This window comes from Rhipicephalus sanguineus, chromosome 8 (genome assembly GCF_013339695.2).
Source record: "Rhipicephalus sanguineus isolate Rsan-2018 chromosome 8, BIME_Rsan_1.4, whole genome shotgun sequence".
In the NCBI taxonomy this organism is placed as follows: domain Eukaryota; kingdom Metazoa; phylum Arthropoda; class Arachnida; order Ixodida; family Ixodidae; genus Rhipicephalus; species Rhipicephalus sanguineus.
The window spans coordinates 140,830,950-140,855,931 of record NC_051183.1 but is presented as its reverse complement, the minus strand read 5'-3'; positions in this window follow the sequence as shown (position 1 = coordinate 140,855,931).

Here is a 24,982-nt window from a genome sequence, read left to right as displayed (position 1 = left end):
CCTGTGGGTGATAGGAAATACAACGCTGATATGCGACTACACAGCTGTTTGCCCAGTTGTTCCCATTTTCACTGAAGAATAGCGACTCATTGTTTGATATTACCACCTACAAATTAGAGTATTCTGCTGTTAAGGAGGGCTATGAGGCTATTGAAATCTTTTTTTTTTCTCTCTTCGTCTTTTCTTCTTTTTTTTGCTTGGTAAATTTACACGTGGTGCTTCAGATGGCTCATCCACATGGTTTGGTGACACTAGTTCATCCGTTCATGATTTCTGGGTTTGTTTACTGGACACAAGTGGCACAATCACACGTAGTTCTCAAAGTTTTTTTCATGTGCATTCAGCTAAACCTTTGAAACATCTTCTAGTGTGTGCACCAGCAACTATTGTGACAACCAGACTCTAAATTATTGTGGTACAAGTGAAGTATTCTTGAAATGAAGGTGCCACAAACTTTCTGTTTTCAAAGTATAGGTCATGGCATCTTTGTTGGAGTTTCGTCATATACTAATGCTCTCATGTAGATCAGCGAACAAATGAGAAAACGCATCTTCATTTTTCAGGTGACAGCCTGCACTACGAAAAAAGCCAGTCATAATATTGCAATTTCATTTATCCAGTCAGCAAGCTTTCTGTTTAGTTCTAACATGCTCAGCCTATAAGTTTGGGCTTGTGACCTGTAAGCAGTTTAAAATGTCCTCATCAAGGTATGAATGAAAATACTGCATTAAAACTGCTAGACCCTATTTTTAATCGTAGTATAAATAATTTGATGGGGGCTTAAAGTCTGAGAATTCCCTATAGTTTCGAGCTGCTGATTTGGAGAACAGCAAGTGTCTCTTTGGTATATCACAGCTGCAATATCGCTGCTCGATGCATCAGTATTTATCTGAAATGGCAGGTGGAAATCTCGCAATGTAAGCACTGGATCAGACTATCTTTTATGTACGAGCTCCTGGCCATCATGCATTCATCTGCCCAGAGAGAAGGATTGCAGTTTCTGGAGAGTTCAATCAAACACTTTGATGTCTGAACAAAATCTTTGATAAAGACTCTGAAGTAGCCAGCGAGTCCCAGAAAAAGTCCCAGTCATTTCTGATCATGTTGCTCGGTAATCTTTGATGCTCTTTGCACCCTTGCTCACTGCTCTCTCTGGCACCACTCAACAGTCTTCTGAGAAAAACTGGCGTTGACTTGAATTCGTTTTTCCTCTAATTGATCTTGAGACCTGCACCACGACGCACTCGCCAGAGAGTGGTCAGGTGCTCATAGTGTTCTCATTCTGACCTCAGGTACATGTTGTAACATGGCCTAAGATATGGCTTCAAACTACTTAGTATCCTTTGCAACTTGTGACATGTTGTAGGGCTTGCATTTCACAGTTGTATCTCACAGTTGAAATGGCACTTTGAACTTGGATGTAGCCTTAGGATAACCTCTGATGCAGTGGAGCTCTGAATAGATTTTCAGATGTCGCCTGCTGTTTTGGGTTTTTGGAGTTTCACTAAGTAGGGAGAATAATGTTAAGTGACGGTCATTAGGGGTGGTTATTTGGCTGTCCCGCCAGAGTTCTTGCATTACTGGGACAAACCTCATACCCACATGCACTGTCTGGAATGCATTTTACTTGTTTCAAGTCTGGAAAATTTGTGATGTCCACAATGGTGATGGCAGACAGTCAATCAGCACGTCGGCCTGTTTTCCATTTATATGCACCAGGTTGGTTTGCTCTACAATAAATATTTTCTTCCTTGCTTGCAAGAAGCTGTGGTACGTCAGAAGTCTGTTGAGCTTCATTCTTGCTTTCCTCCTGAAATTTGTATTTGTATTTAGTGAAGCCAATCCAACTTGGAACTTGTTACTTGCACACTTACAATGTATTGGTGCTGATTTGCAGATATTCCTTCCACTATCACCAGTGCTCTCTGGTAGCCCACTATTACAAAATAGACCTTTCATATTTTGTTGAAATTCATTTAAAGTGTTTGGTGTTTGAAGCTGAAGTTGGTGCCTCATGTCTTCGGGAAGCCCCAGCATAAGATGTGACACCTATGAAGCCTGAGCTAGGACAGACTCGACTACATGACGTAGCCTTCACTTCTCAAAAGAATACTACAGAACGGTGCCCGAGCTGTAGCTGTTGGATAAAAGCTTTGTCCTAGCTTTGACGCTTGCTCTCACCGCATGAAATCAGAAAGCTCTGTTTCCACTCATTCCATGACCGTTGAGCTTTTGCGAGATTACAGCAAGCTCGTGCTGAATCTTCATGCTTCCTCACAAATAAGAGTCGCATGTTCATAACTTCAGTCTTTGTCATCCCGCCAGTCATTTTTCTCACAGGCGTGCTCACAGAATTCAAGCTATTCCTTGTCGGTTCACATGGGCGAAAATTTGCAGATATTATGAGGAACAAATTGTGCAGGTGCCCTGCAGGGTATCTAGACATCAACCTGCTGTAAGAGCTTCAATATTTGCTGCTGATGGTCGCTTTATTTTGTTGCAAAGTCTTCATATCACGCATCAGAGCATTTGCATTTTGACAGGTTATATCTATTGTCCGGAAGATATGTTTTGCAGAATTACATCGTGAAACTTGCAAAAAGGCATGGGACATCTGTGTTGTACTGAGTATTACAGACAAAAATCTTGAAAGCCGGACCAGAGTATGACTTCAGGGAGTCAAGCTTGCAGATGTGAGATTGGAGCAGGATCAATGCTTACCCAAATTCGATCACTCTTTATCACATGTGTACTGGGAAACCTTCACTTGCTTTCCAACATCCTCAAAGTGTGCTGTAGTGTCGGTGCACATTGTCCACAGTAAATTTAAGTGCCTCAAAAGAAGTGCCAGCATCCATATTCCACTGCACGAAATGTGTAAGAAAACCACAAGTAACAACGTCTTCAAGGCTGCAGTCACTGTTTCTTTCTCTTTATTCCTAGCAGTGGTGTAAATCCACAAAAATAACAAGGGGGACACACACATCTTCCCACGGCGGCCTTTTATTACTTTGATTTATATAAAAATTAAAATCATGCATTGAAATAAAATTTGAAAATTGAGAATAGTTGCATTGTTCTATAGAGTCTTTTCCGAAAGCCGTCAAGTGGTAGTTCCGATTTCAATAGTCTCGCACAGCTGAGGGGTATTGAACAAAGGCCTACACGTGACAAAATAAACAGGCATTAACAAAAAAAGTTGATTGCACTACACCTAACTATCAAGTAATTCAAATATATGGCGTTTGAAAGATAAATCTCGAGGGGGGGACACTTGCAGGGGGAACGTGTCCCCCAGCCTGAACACAAGGGGGGTCAGGACCCCCTGACCCCCCGTGATTTGCGCCAGTGATTCCTCGCTCTGGATATCCTTCCTCTTTTCTTCGCTTTTAATTAGGTTACAAAGGTTATAGCACATATTTCAACAATTACACATTGATCATACAGAATACAAGGCACAATATATCAAAATATGTAAACAATAAATCATTAGAATAATAGAGAGCTGAGCTAGTTGGTACGTATTAATTCTAAAAGAAAGGGCATGCAAACACGGACACAAGAAGGAAGTCAGGACACCACAAACACCCGACTTCCTTCTTGCGTCCGTGTTTGTATGCCCTGTCTTCTAGAATCAGTAAATCATATCAGTTAAAAGTGAGATGTTAAAGTACAGTGCTCATGGATTGAAACAGGACAATTTGGGGCTCAATATAATGCACATACTTTCATTTCCACCATCCTCAGTTTGGGCTATATCAGCGTAATTTCGATCAGACATGTAGATGAGAGCCGACGTTATCTTTAGAGGCCAGATTCGTCACAATATGGTGTGGTTATCTCGACCAATTGCGCATAGCAATCGCTACACTAAAGAGATTGATGTCTCGTTTGAATCCTTGAGTACTATACATCCTCATATAATTCACTGGAACTAATTAATGAATACAGGAGCATTGTTATGCGCTGAACAATATACTATATCAGAACAAGAAAACAATAAATCTTGTCAGTTGATAACAGCATCTTAATATGCATCATTATATACATCACCAAAAAATAATTGGCAAACAGCGAGTTGTAAAATAGTTACTTGCATCCAAGTGCACTGGATTTAAGGCCATTGGATTCAGTGCACTGGATTCAAACCCACACAACATTGCACTGACTAGTAGGCACACTAGCCTCCTAATTCACATTTTCCATGTATTCTTTTCCCATCTTAACCCCTTCACTCTCTCAAAGACAGTAAAAATTTTCTCTGGCAGGAAACACATGCTCTTATTCCATCGTGTGTCTGCTCCCTCCAACATCATTGGAGTAGGGCTTACAAGTTGCACATAGGTAGGCTAAAGGTGGGGTGACTTACACCCACAAGAAAATAAATTTGGGTGAGTTTGTTCCTGCATGTCTCCCTCTGCTTTGCACAACATGTTCAGTTCTAGACCCAATTACATCATATGACATCTCAACGTGAGAGTGGTCACATCTACCACTGGGTGCTGTTTGTTCATACTGCTCCATCTCAGTAGTGAAGGTATATGCATACCACTAGATATGGACGTCTACAGGCTTAGAAGCGGAAATCTCTCGTCTCCTACTGCAGGCCAACATGCCAGCTATGACCGCTGGCCACGTGATAGCAGAATCCACAAAACACTGCTTCAATTCATACACAGCACCGGACTGATAAGAATTATGCCTTAAGTGCAAGTCTTCAACGGAAATGAAGCAACAATATACTGAAGCAATGTAAGCTAATGCGAAACAACCACATGTAACGACCAGTCAACAATAGACGTGTGAAAAAGCAACAAAATGCAGTCACAAAGCTTTTGTAAACAGCGTTTTCAAAATCTGGAAAGTCGGGACGTTCAACTCATCTTGTGCTAAGCTGTTACAGTCGTCAATGCTTCCAACGACAAATGAGTGCGTGAAGGGTTGTGCTCAGTAATTAAGTGATTCAATATGCTTTCAGGGCTTTGTTCTCCAATTACCAGGATACCGCAGTGTGATGTTAGCCTCTTAACCTGCATTTTCCACTTGGCCAATGTGAATCCAGCTCTAACCTCAAAGCTGACTGACAGTCGCGTTGCTGAGGTCAATGACATGGCTTATTCCCAGCCATGGCAGCCACTTTTCAATAGGGGTTAAATGCAAAGCTTTAATTTAACTTTTGAAAGTGGGAATGGAGAATTAGTTAGGCTTGTCTCAGAAGCTCCAAATTCTACTTTCAGCACTTACATTACCTTGAAACGTTCTAAGTTTTTGTACAACTAAATTATAATTCAAAGTCCCCGCTACAAAGTTCTGCATAATCTTATTGTGGTTTTGGCACATAAAAATGATTAAAGTTCAGTGTTAACTGACTGTATTTTAGCATATGAGTTAAAAATAAACCTCAAGACCTTATTTTGTACATGCTTACATTTTTGTTTTCTTTTAGCACACATTTCCCAAGTAGGACTTGTAATGAGCATTGGATATGCACTTGTCTGGAACAGTCTACAAAACTAATGTAAAGTTCATATTTACTTCGTTGTCCTTTTAAAACCATGCAGCTTGCTTTATATATACTTAGTCACGTTCTGTTAAGTTCGGAATTGCACATATGTAGTCCTCTCTGTTATTCAGAGAGATCAAAACGCATGGCCTAGCTATGCCAGTGACGTTGAGAGGTAGTAGGGAATATGCTAATGAAAAAAAACAGCCAGAAACATGTGGGGGAAGTTCTGCTACATTGTTGTCAGTGATTATCTTTTTAAAAAAAAGGACAGCCTGGCCATTTGATATTGAAAACGAATCAGTGACCTCAAATATTCTCTTAATTAAATAAAAATCACCACCTTTAGACTCAAATACTGAGCTGTTTTTTCTTCCCCTTTCTATAGTTTTCACTGTGAAAAATGGTTCCTAGATAAGAAAATATTAAATGCTCTTGCAGTGATGGCACGTGACCGAAAAATGCCTGCATGCAAGAAGCCTCCTGATTACTCAAACAAGCAACATCTTTTGGCGTTCCAAACATCCATGGAGCTCGAATACATCGTGCGTGCTCGGTTCTTGGGTTACCCAATATAGTTGTACAAAATTTAGAACGTTTGAAGGTAACGTAAGTGCTGAAAGTAGAATTTGGAGCTCCTGAGACATTAGTACATTTTCAAATACTGCTCTGGCGCAGCTTTTGCAGCATTCACAAGCCTAACCAATTCTCCATTCCCACTTTCAAATGTGAAAGCAGAATGTGCCCACAAAGGCCCAAATTTTCTCGTAGCTTCAGCCAAATGAAGAAGTTGGTGATTGTTGAATGTCATGCACCGCTGGCCATAGAGCCCAGCCGCTTGCGACGCAAAGGCAAAAAGAAGCTGTTCTGTAAACAGACCAAAATAAGCATGCATGTAAATCACATTTTTCAAACTATAGCAAATGGTCACAATAAAGCATTGTCGACCCTGCAGTAATGTCCTAAGGTACTCTTAAGTAGAGTAAGCTGCATTCACTGCACAACTGATCTGCATTAAAGCCACCTGTGCAGTGATGGCAAAGTATCCATAAACATAAGCTCAATACTTAGTTTCACTGAAACAAAGCAAATGCCCTAGACAAAATTTAGCAAACAGGGCCTTCTTAGCAGGGGGCGTAACAATGCATTTGGCACGCTACATGTCAAGTAGACAAGGCGTGAAATGTAACGTACAATAAATTTCAGCTGACATCTGACATTTCAGAAATACACTGCAAAAACTCACCAAAATTTTCTTCAACCGGACTCACTCGGACCTAGACTCACTAAAGATTTTCTCAACTGGACTCGTTTCGATCGCCAAAAAAATACTCAGCTGAACTCACTCAGACTCATGGCTCGATCTGAGTCTGAGGGAGTCGATTTGTGAATACATTAGCACATAATTAGCTTTTGCAAGTATGGCGTCAATGTTCTTTAACAACAATATCTCATATAATCGGTGCTCTACGTGGCGCCTTTTGATCTCGTACCTTAAAAAATATGAATTATTAGTGGTTGCAATCCAGTAAGAGAATTTTTATTGAGACAGGGCACACATGAGATATTTTAATCAAGAACTTCTCGTGTAAGAGATTGTGGGGAAGTGGTGGAGGTCAAGGCACCCCGCAATACCACCAGCCTTCGTAACTCAAGCCTCTGGTCAATCAATATTGGGCTGACATATAAAGGCTAGTGCATAGAAGTATGTTTGTGTAAACAGTAGAGACATGAGCTGACTTAAGGCAATGCTGAAGCTGATATCAATGCTGAATTGAACAGATCGTCAAAAAAGTAGAGCTCATTTAGACTCACTCAAGAAATACATTTTGCATTTAGGTCTCACTTGGGCTCAGGTTCACCAAAATTTTGCTCAACCAGACTCACTTGGACCCAGACCCAATAAAATTTTTCACAACTGGACTCTCTATGACTCAAACTCACCACAATATTACTTGCTCTAAGACTCGTGGCTCAATGTGAGTCTGAGTGAGTCGACTCATGAGTGAGTTTGCCGACCTATGGTTCTAGCTTGTATTTAAGACCTACATAATGAAGTGCAAAAGATTGACAAAGTGCTCTTATCTGCACGGTCAATCTGGTCAGATGACAGCTCTTGTAACAGCAAGACAAAAATTGCTTCATTTAGGAGAGAAAAATGACGAAGGTATCTTTGCGGAAGGACATGGCGACAACAGGGCAAGCAGTAGAATAGCAGCCAATTCCGCCACTCATGAGCCTTCCAGTAGCACCTTTCGTGCAGTGTGCGGGTCAGTCGCGTAAAATGATGGGGTGGTCGAACGCTCAGCAAGCGTTGGTTATTTACCTTAAAAGTCCTTGGACGTCCTGTATGGGGCAGCAAATAATTCTCGTTAAAACCACTAATCAGCTCTTCAAATTGCTTAGAAGTCTCCTGAAACACAGCTGACAATGATAATTGGGCAGCACTGATAGCAATATCACTTTCGTGTCAATTCTATGCATGTCGTGTTACAGAAGTCACATGGAGTGGCATTAGGATCATTGTTTGAAATTATGGTGCAGCTCACAATTTTTCACTGTGATCAGTACTTAAAAAACATATGGCGTCACATTTCAGAACTATTTTAGGTATCACAGAAACATACATTGAAGCTATAGCACTGTTAAGACAGGCACCACAGGAAGAGGATGGGACGTGCTCTACTCACAACTGAAACTTTATTTCGGAAACAGCTAGGTTCTACTTACACAGCAATGAAAAAGCAAACATCACCAAAAAACCGTATCAGAAGCACAAGCCTGCATCATTCAGATACGCAATTTCCTTTGCACTTCCTGTGGTCCCTGTTTTAACAGCGCTACGGCTTTAATGTGCGTTACAAACTAACTAGCCCAAAAGTCTGTTCACAGAAACGCGCAGAGGTGTTGCCAACAACTTGTCAAAGCACTTGGCTCATCAGCATTTTCTCACAAAAACGTTTATGGCAACGTGACCTCTAATATCAGTATGAGTGCTGCCCTATTAAAGTGGCCATGTGAATACCAACAAAGTGAGCAGGCATGATAACCATAGGATGGATGTTTCTCCAAATTCCCTCCCTACCACAAACCAGAACCAATGTAACTCTTATGATATGACGCCACCAGAAAGGTGCTGTGAGCTATGCACTTGCCTAACACAAAAATGTTATGTAAGGTACATCCAACTCTATGCATTTATATATTGAAATGTTGGCATACATGGGCATCGGCAGGGGGATGCAAAAGGAGCACTTGCCCCCCTCAAGCCATACCAGCACTTTTCCCTCCACCCAAGCTACACCAGCACTCTCCCCGTCCTCCAGCCTCGATGCAACACGGGTTCACACCCCCCAATACAGTATCCTGCCGACACTCATGTTGACATAACACAACTGAAACTAAAATAATTTGCAAAAAAGTAACACAAGGTATTGGAGTGCATTATTGTAATCTTAAAGGGGTGTAGACACATAAGTCTCTTTTGGCAATTTAATTTTTGTATGTGGAAAGGGATTTATTGGGGGCCTTGATAAGAACCAGCAGGTACACGATAATATCCGCAATAATTAAATATTACACAATTTAGATGGAGCATTTGATGACTTTGAAGATTCCCGCCAACAAGGTGGAAGCCTCCGAGTTACGGCATGAATAAGTATTGTGACGGCAACTTCACGCGACAAATTCGTAAACTTCGTGTGGACATGCTGCAGACGACGTTTCGACAAGTGCCCTTGGTCTTTTTGAAGGCAGCAATTCCACTTGTCAAAACGTTGGCTCCAGCACCCACCCCCCTGTTTACGATTTCTCGTCGCAAGCTTCCATCTTCCCCTTCTTGTCTTTCTCTTGGGCAGCATCACATGGAGCACGAATGTGGTAACACTATCAAGTGGACGTACTGTCTGCTACATTTGACATGCATGCCACCGCTTTGCAGTTTAGTTCTACCAAAACTTGTAGCTTCAACTCCTGGCAATGAGACCACGTCATCACTTTCATTGTAGGATTAATCCAACCATGAGCTGGGCGCAAGCAAATGGAGATAGAAAACTATTTTGTTTTAGATTACTTGGCATTGTCCGTGGAACTGTTTTCCTACTAGACATGGTCGTGGTGCTACGGTAGCTGAGTTGCCTCAAAAACATCATATTTGTGATACACATCTCCCAATATCATGTGTTTTGCAGCTCTTTCCTGACATATTGTTGATAGTTATCGTGAAAATTCTGGAAAAGGATCCACACATATAGTTTGTAGTAATGAAAATTCAAATAAATTGCTGTATCTTGTCTATCAAAATTCATCACGACATTTCTTGCAAGTATACAGAACTCATACTGTAGTCAGTTTACTGTATGATATTCGTGTTTACTCTCCTTTAAGTCGCTTCGGCAACATCAGAGTTTGGTTGTTCTTAATCACAGATTGCTATCTCTGATTGTATAATGTTGTGGTTGCTGAAGCTAATCTGCTCATTCTATAGATATGCACATCTGTTTACTTATCATAGTTCTTGGAAGTTAGACAACGAAGTTCATGAGGAATATTAACACTGTCTGGAAAGTGCACCTGCACTGTGCCTGCTGGGTACATGAGCATTCATGAAACCTGCTTGGTTATTCTATAGAAAAGATAAGGTTTTGTGATGAGTGTTTACCATGTTTCTCTGTGCATTTATTTTCACAAAGGGGCTTTCAAAGGCAGATATACACTAAAAGTTGCCCCAGTCCTCCTGTATGGACCACCAGGCACGGTAATTAAAGGCAGTGAAATAATGCATTATTTGAGATCAGCTTAAATTAAAGATGCGTACATGAAAGAGCTCAACATGAATAATGTCGAGTGCACAACCCCTAGGTACATGCACAGAGTCAAAATTAAATTTTTCTATGTGTAGGTGAGTTTGCATCATGTATGCTTGAACTTTGGCGACAATACATAGAAGGCAATATGCATAGTATTTCTAGAATTTTTGTGCGGGCTGTTACTTCACTTAAGGTGTACAGCATGCTTACCAATGTAGTAGGCCTCACTGTTGTTTGAGGAGTCAAACCAGTAGTCGGTGAATTGCCTTGTCACGCCAAGGAGAACGCAGTGCATGTATTCAACTGTGTATCCCCACACCAGGTCAAAGTGGGCGAGCTTTGCCAACGGGGACGTGCATTTGAGACCATTTACAGGTGTTTTTAGCCTATCTGCGAGGCTCACCCAACGTTGTCCTTCGCACACCCAACGTTGTCCTTTCAACATTAGGTGCTGAATCCAGGTACAATAGTCGTCCTGCAATCAGACAAAACAGAAACAAAATTAGTGGGACTGGTACACAGTTCACTAAGGAAATCATGCTGAACCATTATGAAGGCTTGTTTAGATGTTTTGCTTTGTAAACATGTTTTATAAATTAGTGGGACTGGTACACAGTTCACTAAGGAAATCATGCTGAACCATTATGAAGGCTTGTTTAGATGTTTTGCTTTGTAAACATGTTTTATAGACTTCCCTTCTTGGCTTTCTCCACAAGCCAAGCACCATGGGCAGCCAAAAAATCCTTGAATTGAACCTGGTTTCCCACAGCTGCCCTTGCCGGTGCATCAACGCACACACAAATTGTGTAAATTTTGGTGTAAGTGACAGCTGATGATTGCTCCCAGATCAGTTCACAAGTCTGGCCCAAGGCATCAACAAACTTCTTTAGAAACAGCAGCATGTCTGGGTGCTTTCGTCCAAACCACAGGCCTCCAAGAATGACATTTTTCTTTTTGTACAGTGGAGGCAGTTCTTTTATGGTCATTTGTATTGGCCATATCGAGGAGGTCGATGACTTGTACAGTGGACTGCCATCAGTGTTGGAGGTGATGGTTATGTCACTCCACCTTAGGACTCCCTTTTCACGCAAAGAGCGGTGCGCCATGGCACTTGTGATATCATATATGGTTTGAGATCCATCATCTGCCTGCTGCTTCCGCTTGCAGAGGCTCTTATATAGAAGGCTAGAGAGCCTTGCTATTAGGCTAGAAAATTGCGTCCTGATGTTAAATATTGAAAAAAATGTGGCACCGCTTTGCATGTTCGACAATTTTGTTGTTTTAAGGCAGCCACTGCACGAAAGGTGTACCTTGTCAGCAGAAATTTCAAGAAGTTTGCAGCACTGGCTACAACAGTAGTTGTAATTCACGATAGAAGCACATTTTGTGGACCAAAGTTTTCGTAGCAGATACTTTTATTGCGGCAGGCCACACCTGCGGAAGCCAAACAAGGCATCCACAAGCTTTAGTAAGTCATCTACAGCTCACCAGGGTAGCCCATGGGCTGTTATAAATTACATTATTAGCACAATAGCCACTGCAAGCGTAGTTGACGACCCAGGAAAAGCTTTGGTACCAAAATCAGCTATGCATTTATCCAGCAAATCAGACTCGTCAAATGGTGGTACAAAAGTGCGATCATCATCCAGGCCGCTGCGATTGTCAGCTTCGCTACTGGAGCTTTGATCTTCATCTTCATCAAAGGATTGAGCCTCCATGCTCCTGTCTTCGCTGCTGTCGTCAGATTGAAGTGCTTCATCGTCTGTCTCTTCTTCGTTGATCATGTCAGGCGTGGTGTTTACGTTGTCACTGCTGGGTTCTGTATTTTAACTGCCTCTGGTTAGACTTGTGGAAGTTTCATTTGCACCACTGCAGCTTGCAGCACCACCAGAACTGTTCATGGGTTGCTCATCTAGAGATGATTGGTGCCTACAAGAGCTGTCTGGGGCACTGTATGTGGCTGCGCACGAAATGCTTGTATCTTGAGTTGAAACAGATGGTTGAAAAGTGCTGCTGTTCGTTTGCTGGCTGCACACAATGTTGAACGTGGTATGATCAAAGGTGTATCTGGGCTTAAGTACAGCTTTCGCCGTTTCTTCTCTGCTTGCTGACTCATAATGAGTGACGAAAAGAAAGATATATGGACAAAACGATATCTTGCAAATAAGGCTTGTTGGTTCGCGTGAACTGTAGGGTGCGCGCTGAAGTTATTTTACTGCAGTCTACAGTACCTTGGATGCTATCATGAGGGTAGTTCTGGAAGCAAGCAAGTGCTATTTCCTTGCAGCCTGAGCAAGCATCGCGACTGAACCGTTTCTAAGAAGTCTATACGGGATGTTCCGCGTGTTAGAGGAGGAAAAGGACGAGGCAAACAGAAAAACCACTTATTTGCAAGAATAAAGGAGATTTCGCGCACATTGTTGGGGTGGTCCGCCCCAGGGTCCCATCTTAGCGGTGCTGAGGACGTCGCGGGCCGACCCGCCAAAGCAGGTTGCGCCGCGTTGGCCTCCGACTGCAGACCATCTGTGCCCTGCCACTTTCTGCTTCTTCCGGTGGCATGAAGCGCCGAAGGCAGAAAAGGCGCGCTTTGGAACGATCGGCTTTTTCGCTGCGCACAAAAAAGCATCACTGATACTTATTTTTCGCGTCGTTCGTGAAACTAGCTTTTTGGTTTCTGCGGGATATTTCTTGTTTTCGTGTCTGCTCTTGCGTGTGTACACGGCGCTTCATGGTGCAGCGTGCGGGCCCGGCAGCGCGAACATTGCACTGTACGTTGCACGTGTGGCATTTGGACAGCACTCTAGAACGGTTGCCGTCGACCTAATTACCCACGAAACACAAAACCTCTAAAAAACTTCTTGAAGCGGACTAAAAAGGTATGCAGACATCTAGGTATATTATGCGACGTTGAATAAACGTTTTTCACAAGAAGTTTTTTAAAAGATGTTGGAAAAACGTTTTTTATCAGAAGTCTTTTTAAAACGTTTAGTAAACATTTTTTTCTAGAGCTTTTGCCATTATGATCAAAGGTGTATCTGGGCTTAAGTACAGCTTTCGCCGTTTCTTCTCTGCTTGCTGACTCATAATGAGTGACGAAAAGAAAGATATATGGACAAAACGATATCTTGCAAATAAGGCTTGTTGGTTCGCGTGAACTGTAGGGTGCGCGCTGAAGTTATTTTACTACAGTCTACAGTACCTTGGATGCTATCATGTTTTTATGTATAGAGAATTTACCTCATGTGTTGAATTGTTGTATGTGCATGTTTTATCACGGTTATAATGTTGTGTGTTTGGAATTGCGAAGCATATGTTGATTGTAGTTTGCGTTTGCTTTACCGGTAATTTAGCGACTGTTGTAATCAGTATTGTTGTTATTGTTTATGTTAATGCTGTTCCCACTCCTGCTTGGGCCCGAATAGGGCCTGCAGTATTTGTAAATAAATAAATAAAAAAAAATATCGGTCGCCTGAACCGCATGCGCAATAAAAAGAAAGAGTAGCGCATGTATATTTCTCCCCATTTCAACATGTGAAGATCGGTAAACCAAATTTTCCTATCTTTTAGCCCACCATGCACGTGAAGGACACAAAATCATTCGCCGAACGTCGATGACGATCGCTTAATTGATGAAATAAAATGTGATACAAAATAATGTATGGGGACCGAGAGTGCCCCCGGGCACTTCGAGCGTCATCTCCAGCTAGTTCTTTCTGGTGGCCCCGCTAGACTCGAACCGCCGCGAAGCGGCATCCTGGTAGAGGAGCAAAGACGCGCCGGGCCTTGTTCACTCCGCGCGCAGATTTTCTTCTTCTTGGTGGTTCGGGAGGAAAAAGAAAAAGGCACCTAATTTCTGTCTGCCTTTAGGCGACACGGCGCAGTGCCTTATAGGGGTGGGGCAAGGGGGGATAAAAGAAAAGTAGAAATAGGGAAGGAAGTGATCGGAAGCCGACAGGCGCGACGAAGAGAGAAGAGGACAGGAAAGATTGGGGAGCCGGTCACAGGAGTTCACGGACGGGACTACGATTCAGGTGAGCTGCGCTCCCAGCGAGGGCGGAAGAAAAGCGTCTTTTCCTCTCCTCAACCTCGCCTCCTCCTCCCGCCACTCCCACCGTCGAGAGTCGTGACATGGCCTCCGAGATGGCGGGCGCGCAGGCCATGGTTGACACACACTTCGTCATTTTACGTCATCGTATCGTGTCCTCTCATTGGCCGCCCGTGACGCCGCTCTGGCGCCCTCACTCCCTCTCCACCGAAGCCGCCGACGATAACTGCGCAGCAAGTGTTCCGGCGTTCCTTTCTTCGTCTGTTCGGAATGTGCTTCTTGTTCGTTCTGCTATTTTTTAGCGTCAAAACTCTAGGACCTCATTGTCTTTCAGACACCCAACAGACGTAAGTGTCATTTTTAGCTTTCCGCGCGAAAGGGTCTGCCATGGAAAGAAAGAAAGCTATCGGCTCCCTATCGCGTCGATCGCCGACTTGATGCTGCAGTTGAGCCGCTTTATCGCCAGACCGCCTCGGTGCAAAATAATGATAAGTAACCTTTCAGCACAAAACTCGACTACCGAAACGTAGATAATGCCTGCCTGGCTACAATCTGTGTTCAGGGTAATGAATGTGAAAGCGCGTCACCTGAACCCGCCGACAGGTCACTTGAACGAATTATACATGAGAGCGCCAGCTCATGCCCGTGTTCAAGTAACTTTGCTGTGAGGCCTGTAGAAGGATGTGCAGAAGGCGTCAAAACATATGCTTCGAAAATGTTCCGATTTGTCATAATTTCTTAAATACATAGGGTAAGCTGTTGCACGCACATGCTTGGCTGACTTCATTGTGCCATTTGCATGCAGGATGAAAATAAAATTTTGAGTATTGCCAAAACTACGACACGATTGTGATGCACACCGTTGTGGAGGAACTCGTTGATTTGGCTTACCCGGGATTCTGAAACACACCTAAATTTAAGCGCATTGTGTGCGCAATATCAGCTGTTCAACTGCACTTTCTTCTGGCTGTTACAAGTTTTCTACTATTAACTAGGTTTTACTGTTGTGCTTTTGTGTATTTGTGGTTGAAATTTCCAAAGTATCTTATTTTCTGTGCTCATAAGTGACCTCAACCTACTTAGTAAAAATTTTTAGCACATAAGCAACATAAAGCCGAAAAAAAGGACAATGTGTGCACTAATTAAAAAAATGGTTTATTGCGCGCGAGGCACTTATACACAATGGGGTGGTGCCCTCAAGCTTAACCAAGGTGCCATGCAGAGAGATATGTCTTCTTCCGCCTTATTTTAGCAAAATATACGGCATACTGATCACCTCGTGAACCACTCCATGTTCAAGAAAGTCAATGCTTTATTCGAGAAGGACAGTCGAGGAGTTCTAACAAAATTGGTGCCCCCTATTGCAATTTTCGCAGCTTCTATTATCAACTTCGTTAGTTCAACTCTATTAGGTGATAAAACCTTTGTGTTTTGAAAGAAAGGTTCCCACTCACATTCTCTACACTGTAACGCCAGCCATCCATCGTTGCATTTGTTTACAAGATTACAATGCTCTCTTATAATTTCCATTGTATGTAGCGCAACTAGACAGGTCAACAAAAAGGAACAGACGAACACTGTTTTGCTGTCTAGTTGCGCTACTTACGATGGTATTTACTATGTCGAGACACTAACTCGCCCAACATTCGCTCGCCTCTTTTAAAAATGCTCTCTTGACCTATCATCCCTGCAGTGCCCCATTTCCCGACATACTGCTTACCGCATAAAAGAGGTATCTGATAAATGACAGCTTCTCTGCATTCCACAAACTGCGTGCTATGTTGTGTCTTGGAGGCAGTCGTCGTCTTTGGTGCATGAGTGCTGATTCTGCAAATCGATTTGAGCTTGCATGGAGCTGAAAAAAACTACTTGCACATTAGCACGTGAGGCCAACCTTTTTATTCTGTAGTTGAATAGCGCAACAACTCAACGGGACACATAGCACATTGGAAAGATTCACACACGTCACTCAAAGAAAGGTGTTAGTCGCAGAGGGCCTCATTAGGAACTACCACTTCATTGCTCTAGTCTGCCGTTCCAACAGTGATGTTGCTCAAAAAGGAATAGCTGTTGTGCCACACTTGCACGAAATTTTGCACTACATAATAAGGTTGATGTCACTTGCTAATGTATAAATAGTTTTTCCGCTCCATGAAAGCTGAAATCGATTTGCAGAATTAGCAGCCAAGCACCGAAGAACACAACAGCTTGCCAGAAACGACATAGAATGCGGTTTGTGGAATGTGGAAAAACTGTCGCTTATCAGATACTTCTTTCCTGCAGTAAGCAGTATGTCGTGTAAACAAGCAGCTGCATGAATGATAGGTTAAGGGAGCATTGTAATCTTGTAAATAAAGTCAATGATGGGTGGCTTGTAATGTCCTGTAGAGCATGTGGGCGTGAACCTTTCTTGCAGAACGCAAAGGTTTTATCAACCAACAGAACTTAACTAACGAGATTGATAGTACTATAAGCTGCAAAAATCGCAAAGATCCCTACCACTTGTGTTACTCTGTCCCTGTCCTTGTCAGATAAAGAATAGACTTTCTGGAATGGGCAGTAGTCTGTGAGCTTATGAGTGTTATGTAAATCTTAAATGAAATGGAAAAAGACAAATCTCGGTGCATCGCTTCTTGGTGCAGTGGTTGTGCACCGGCATTGTGCAACTGCTTGCCTCGTGTGCAATAAACCATTCTACTGAAAGTTAGGGCACATGTTGTATCCCTTCATTTTTGTTCTTGCGTTCATTATGTGAAAAAATTCTTAGCATGTGCTACCAACTAGGGGGAATTTTTCACTAAACCAATGTCGCCCTGTGCTACGGCGTTCGTTGTCGTTTAACTAAACTAGCCTCTTGTTTCGTTTTATATGTTTCTTTGTTATGCTGGTGTAGGTGCATGCTTGACAGAAACATTTTCTTGGTTCATCGTGCGTTTTGTGTGCAGTATGAAATTAGAATTCCAGGTATTCCCAAAACCACAATAATATTGACACACACCACTGTGGAGGAACTCTAAATATTGCCTACCCAAGATTCTTTAACATATCTAAATTTACTTCATTGAGAAAAATAAGCCATTGAACTGCTCCTATTGGCGTTTACAAATGTTCGATGATATAGCAAAGTATTGCTGCTGTGCTCGTGTGTTTTCCAAGACAGCCTTCCGATTTTTGTTGTGCTGATACATGTCTGATTGATTGAGACACGTTGTACTTTACTGCGCCTGTTGCGTGCAGGTTCTCGAAAAATGTCATCAATTCCATTGCTCCAGCCTATGTCAAGTGACCAACATATTGTTTGGAATTGCTACAATAAAGGTTATGCATGACCAACAACATTTGTTGGAATTTCGCATTTACTTTTGGAAGCACGGTATAACGCATTCCATAAAACACAAGTAATGAAAATGGGCCGACATCAAAATGCTTAGATGTGTTGAACACAATGAATTAAGGCAATGTCATGTCTGAGTAAACAGGACTAACTAATTCTTTGGCAAGAAGAGCATCAATTTTGCTGAGATAAAAAATTCTTGAACACATGGTGTCGCTGGAGGCGTTTCGACAAGCGGACTTTTCTTCAAGGCTGGAACTTGAAGGCAAGTTAGTTTCTCAAAATGTTGGCTCCAGCAACACGCTAGTCAATTCGTTGTATCATGCCAGTGTTTTGCAGTCACTTTTAGCTGTTCACTGTCAAGCGTAATAGGTAAAGGGATGCCTGCGTAATATGGCATCAGGTTTATTTTTGGAGCTTCTCTAGCGAGCAGAATTGATAATTCAAAAAAGGCAGAAGTTCAGGGGAAGTTGTAAGCTTAAGGAGATGAGAAATTCTTTGACAAGGGGTGTCGCCGGAGTCAGCGCTTCGACAAGCAAACTTGTCTTCTTCAAAGCTGTTAATTGACAAGTCCGCTTGTCGAAATGGCTCCAGCGACACCCCGTGTGCAATAATTTCTTATCTCTTCAAGCTTCCATCTTCGCCTGAACTTTCTGCATTTTTTGAATTATCAATTCTCCTCGCTAGAGAAGCTCCAGAAATAAACCTAATGCCATATTACGCAGGCATCCCTTTACCTATTACGCTTGACAGTGAACGGCTAAAACGTGATTGCAAAAGGCTGGCATGATGCAACGAATTGACTACGGCAAGCTCCTCAACAAGCTGGTTTGCATAAAAAATAAATGTCTAAAAAAGCTCCTAAAAATATCTAGCAAGAAGTTTTTTAGAATTCTCGCAAGCAGTTTTCTAGACTTCTAATAACGTGACGTTAGCACAGCTACATGAAGTTTTCAAGCTGCTTACGTCTAAATAACATCTCAACTAAACTTCTAATATACTTTTGGAGTTTCCTTTCTAGATGTATAGTAGAAGTTTTCTAGCTTTGCTTGTGTTTCGCGGGTAGTTTGATGAATTCCCTGCTGAGAAACTATGCGCGAACTAAAAGCTGAAGAACATTTACCGGGAAGATTATAATTTCCAGTACGGGCGATCTTCTACAGGCAAAGAGCACTTCTTCCTCCACTACTCTTTGCAACGAGCGGTTTCTGTTGAGAAATATCCATCTTACCTAGCTGGCATCACCCCTGCGAAATTAAACAGCGCATACAAAAACGAGAGCTCGAGATTCTGTTTTCGTTCGAATGAGGGCACCTGACGTCGCTTCTTTACGCACGTTTTCTTGTGGAATGGCAAAACATTCACAAGTGCGGGCTGAACACCTGTTACAATGTCTTGGAAAACAGGGTTTAATGAAATATGGGTACGTATCACAATCGATCCATGTGCAGTTGCTCATGCTGCATGCATAGTGTGGTGCTCTCAAATACCTTCATACCAGAAATTTCGCGTTTTGTGCAATCTGACGCCGGCTATCGTCGCACGCCATCAGTCACAACGATTACCTGCACGTAATTATCATTACATTTTCCACAACTCAACTCTATACACCTTCAGGGGACCCTATTGCAAAAACCAGCGTCTCCCAGTACCTTCCCAGTAAGTTTTTCGTACTGGGAACACTGTAAGCGCGCTGGAAGCGCTGCCATTTCACTGGGATGCGCAAGGTGGGACGCTGGGAGCGCTGGGAGATCACTGGTGTACACTGGTACTGTACTGGGGGAAGCGGGCATAGCTGGGAGATCACTGGTCCCAGTGCGAAATTTACTGGAATAGGTGGCGCGCTGGGCCGCTGGGCGCGGGGGCCAGTGCGAGGCTTACTGGAGTACGTCCGCTGGGCGCTGGGACCAGTGCGAAATACACTGGGGTCACTGCAGAGACACGCTGTCGCTGGTAAGCTGGCACGCTGTACACTGGGGCCAGCGTTGAACGCGTTTGAAAATTCACTGCGTGTGTGTCACGCTGGTAACGTGTTGCGCTGGGCTGTGTTTCGGCACTGTAGCTACAGAATGATTTAATGCATGGCATACAGGCATGCTTTGCGACACGCACTTGAAGTATTGGCGGAAGACGACACTGGAAACGTGTACGTATGTGCTCCAGCGAAAGTGAAAATGTGGGTTGCTATCACGTTGAAAAATTTTTTTGACGTTCCAGCAGCTGACCGGCCTTTTAGATCGCTACGAGCGTCGCATAGATTACCGGTATTGGAGCTCGCATACATTCATGGGAAAATCTAGTTTGTTGATACGTTAGCACACAGTACACGCGTTTCTGTTGTCGGAACACGGTTCGTCGAGCGGCGGCGATCACATCACACAGCTGTGTCTTCCCGGCCGCACGTCTCGGATTACCAACACGTTCTGCGCTGCGTTGAAAAGAAAGATTTCAGTGATTTAGGTGCTCATGCAGGCTTTGCAGAGAAGCACGATGACATCGTGTTTTAATCGCCGGTGACATGTATGTGCAAACCGCGGAGCTTACGCGCAACCTACGAGCCGCGGTATACCGCCGTATGTAATACGTGTTGCCGTATACGTGTTCGCAAGTGCACTTTCTTTGCGTACGTTGTTCCTTAGCAGTATATATAGCGAGTGTTCAGCATGTCTGATTTCGAGATTTGTCGCGGTCTAGAAGCTAAGCAAGCTGGTGTAAGCCGCGCGTGGAAATTAGAAACAGACCAAGTTAGTAAGGCCGCACATTGAATCTAGCATCGTGGCATCTTGCTAGTCAAGCTTTCATTAAGGTGTTTCTCGGCGCACAGCACGGTCGCATTCAGAAACGTTGCAGCCGCGATATGTATACGCAACAAGAAAAAGTGTCACTGCAGTCCTGTGAGCTTACAAAAATCCACAAAAATACTCATGATTGAGGTATACTTTGATCGCTTTCAGTAACAAAACTTTAGCTGCTGACAGGTTTTGCCATGCCGCAGTAACAGAGTTGTGACTACGCTCAATGAGTGCCTGGCTGACTGTACACATAAGTGTGCAAAATAATTTCTCGAGAACTGTCTCTGTACTCACTATGCACTATGCGCATAACACAAATGAGTGATTTTGTGTCTGGTTGCACTGTCTATATGTCACTGTGAGTTGGAAGAAGCTTGCTGGTGTTGCAAGTTATGTGCTATAATTGCCTTTGACATACGATTACTAAAGCTCCTGTAATATTGTATATGTATCTCGTCCTTTTAATAAAGTGTCCAAGGTCAAAAAGGGAGCTGACAGATGGATACACGGAGTGGGATAGGTTTCAAACAGGAGAAAGTGCCTCAGAGCAGGCTGGCCGACGTTTCGATAGGGGACCTATCTTTGTCAAAGGCGCCTTGTGATTCAAGAAGGCATGGGTAGAAAAGTACTGTATTTACTCGAATCTAGGCCGGCTCCGATTCTAAGCCGAGCCCCAAAATTCGCAAGGCCAGAAAAAAAACCTAATCATTGTACTCGAATCAAAGCTTACCCCCCCCCCCACTTTCGCACATCGTTCTTTCGAAAAAAACATCGGCTTAGATTTGAATAAATGCAGTATTATGCGCTATTTTTTTGGATTATGCATCTTCTGTACCTCACTGAGACATATAGCAGTATTTTCTCGTGTAATTGTCATGAAATCATATCAGTCAGACAGGTAGGAAGGAAAAAAACAAGGAGAGAGCATCACGTGATAATCTTGGGGCCTATGCAGTTAAAACTCAATCTAATGAAACTCAATTTTTAGAAGCTTTTGATGTACGTAATGAAGAAATTTCCATTCCTTGGCAAATACCCATAGGGTTCAGTGTTGTCGTCAACCCGAATTAATAAATTGATTTAGCCACCATCAGACCCGATTTAATGAAGTTAATCTTTAAACAATGGAGTAAAAGAGGTGGTGATTTTTTTCTTACTGCTCCATAATCGAGCTTCAAGTCGAGCAGCTAGTCTGCACTATGTACAGATTTTTTTTTCTACTTCTAAAATAAATTAAAAAATATCAACTCTACTCGGATTCCAAGATGGATGCTTGAATCTGTCTCTATAATTCACGGTCTTTTTTTTTCCAGCAGGATCTAATCAGACGTTCAGGCCATTTGCCGGTCCCTTTAAAGGGACCGACAACCAATTTTTATGGTCCTTGTTTTCTTTAGCGCTACAAAAAGCTTAGTGGTCAGAGTGTATAATCTCGGAACAATAATGTGGAAAACGCCATGAAACATTTGTCATAAGAAATTTTCGATCTGCGGCGAATATGAAGTTGTATGCAGAAGTGACAACACATGCTACAAACAGTGAGCGCAAGAGCGGTTCGTGTTCGAGTGTGGCAGCTTACTGCGCATGCATGCACTCTGCACGCGTGCGTCACGGCTCAACATTGAACTGAACTGAACTTTATTTCCAACACAAAAAGTTGGGGGTTCCCGAAGCAAAAAAGCTGTTGAAAACAGCTTGAAGGGACATTGCTCACTCGCAGCCACAAATGCAGTGTCACTTCCCACCATGCAGCTCCTTTTGCTTCATAAGCAGCACAGAATAGAGCGGGGATAGGTAATAATGCACATACTCCAATTTTCAAAACTAATTAAGGCACGCATGATCGCATCTGACTCCATACAGCAAAGTGATTGACTCCATAATCGAACTTCAAGGCTCTTCTGCTAGGCTGCGCGACATACCGGTTTTTGTTACATTTAAACACAATTTCAAGATATAAATTCTGCTCGCAACGCAAAAAGGATGCTGGAATCTGTCACTATATTTCACTGTCTTCTTATTTCTACCAGTATCTAATCACACATTCTGGCCAGTTGTCGGTCAGTTTAAGGGAGAAATAGGCCCTGGTCGCTTCATAAGCAAGTGCTACGACTGGTTGGCTCTCTTCGGTTGCGTCTGCTGCAGATGCTGGAATGGCCTAATCCTACCCAGAAGGCACTACACACTGTTTGAGAGAGGCAGCGTCTGAAGAGGTTGGTTTGTGGCGGATAGTGGAATCACAAGACACTTCTTCGTAGTTATATTTCCTCCTACTATGCAGTCAGCCCAATAAATGCCCCTGCGAATGCTACGTAAATCTCCAAAAGGCAGAGCTTTGGTACTTGCACACACGTGATATTTATTTCAGTGTGTTAACTTACATGTATTTGTTAAAGGGAAACTGAAGAGGTTTTAGAATTCAATAAAACATCGTGGTTAGCAAGGACTGGCATTATTGGCAACGATGTCGTATTTTTTTCTGCGGTTTTTGCAGCAGGAGCTTTAGAATACGCGGAAGAAAAGTTTTTGTGGCTCCACCCACGCTAGCGCAATGAAAGTGTGGGCATAGAAACCTACATCACCTTCGGTAGCCATTCTGCACTCCAACGGAAGGTTGCACCGCTCACTAGGCACTTTGAGCTGAGCGTCGCTTACGCTCAGCCACGCACAGATGTAACGTTCCGAGAGAGTGCAGGGAACTGCATAGATTTCGTGTTTTTACGAGCACATTTTGTCGAGATGCGGTCAGCGTGGCTAACTAGCATGGCTGCAAAATGACGGCGAAACCACGTGGACACACCTTCACCCTTCGGTCAGTAGACTTCGTAAGCGGAGTGCTACGTGAGCAAGCATCTCTTGTATCTTCAACCATGGCCTTCGTGACTATCTCATGACGTGCCGTTGCCAGAGCTAATCAAGGAGGGTACGCTTCAGCGTTGCTGCTGTTGCAGATAACGCGGCATACCGAAGTTGACGTCACCGCTTTCGCTCAGCGTTTCATTTAGCCCTTTGGCCACAGCCTTTGTTTTTTGTCAAAAAAGTACTATTTGTGTTTACATATGAGAACTCTCACATCGCTTTTCGAACTCAGCAGGTATCAAACTGTCCTTACGTGCTCCAAAGTCCTTTTTATAAAGTGCTTCAGCTTCTCTTTAAGGAAAACAATTTGTGCAATGACTGTAGTATGTGAGTATACACCTAGAAAAGAAAAGTGATGAGTATCTGAAAATGCAGTGAAGGAATCGGTCAGGCTTTGAAACGTCAAAGTTTTCAAATATTACACTTTTCCATCCCTCTCATTGAATTGCCTCAAAAAGGCAGGTATCTGCCTAATGTTCATCCGTGACCAGGAGCATTCCCATAACTTTTTTTCTGTGGGGGAAGAAGGGTAGAGGGTCCAATTCTCTTCCTCTATGTTCGTATCTATGTGCATACAATACACGTACAAAATTTGAAAACCTGGGCGCGGGTGTTAAACCCCCTCTCAAACCACCTTCCTGGCGATGGCACTGGCCATGGCCTTAATAACAAAGGTACTTGCTTCAACAAAAGAGCATGCCGCAATTAAAGAAGGCTTATTGGTTTGTTGGAGTAAGCTAAACAGAATTATTTTCTGCAACAGAATCTGCACCAATATTAACCAATTGCATGTCTGTCAGGGAAACAACGCTGCATTGTACTGACACGCCTGCTGGGCGGCTGGTACCATGAGCTAATTTTCCAGGTTGTATAGTCGGTGCAGGGCAAGAAGGTACAAAAACACAAATGACAGACTCGTAATGTGCAAATGCCAGCAAACAGTTGTTGTTTTTCTAGCAGTCATGACAACTATGGTGGCTTAATTAGGGTTTGGCATGTTGGCATGGTGATGGCCGTCATGAAAGATCAGTGAATAGCATTGCCTTGGGGCATTCATAGATGATAAATACTTGCTTGAGAGAGTATATAGGGCACTACAAAACCATGTAGCAGAAGCCTCCATCACCTTCACCCAAGCATAGAATCCTCGTTGTCAAGTCATGAACCACAGCTCATAATTGACAGTCTGACGATGCCGAAGCTACAGTTTCATCACAGATGCCCGAGTAGAATCCAAATCAACAAACTTTTTGCCAGGTGGATGCTTTATTCTCATGTAAATGAAGGTGAGATTGTTTCGGCATTGTGCGAATGTGATGGCATGCAATGCCCACTGATCAAACCAGCAAGCTCAGGCTTAGCTTCCAAATGCATTATGCCTCGAGACACTACGGTGAACAGACACAATGAAAATGATATTACTTCAACCAAAATTTGTCCAAGTTAATGCTTAGTCTGAAAAATTCTGTACATGTTCTAGCTTATGTGAGAAGAAACCAAGCTTCCAGTATTCGTTAAAGGGGCCAGAAACCACTTTTCCAAGCAATCACCAAATGACCTCAGTGTCAGAATTTATTGCCCCAGGAAAAGACTGCTGCAAAAATTTCGCGCATCCGTTAAAAATGAGAATAATAAGGATTT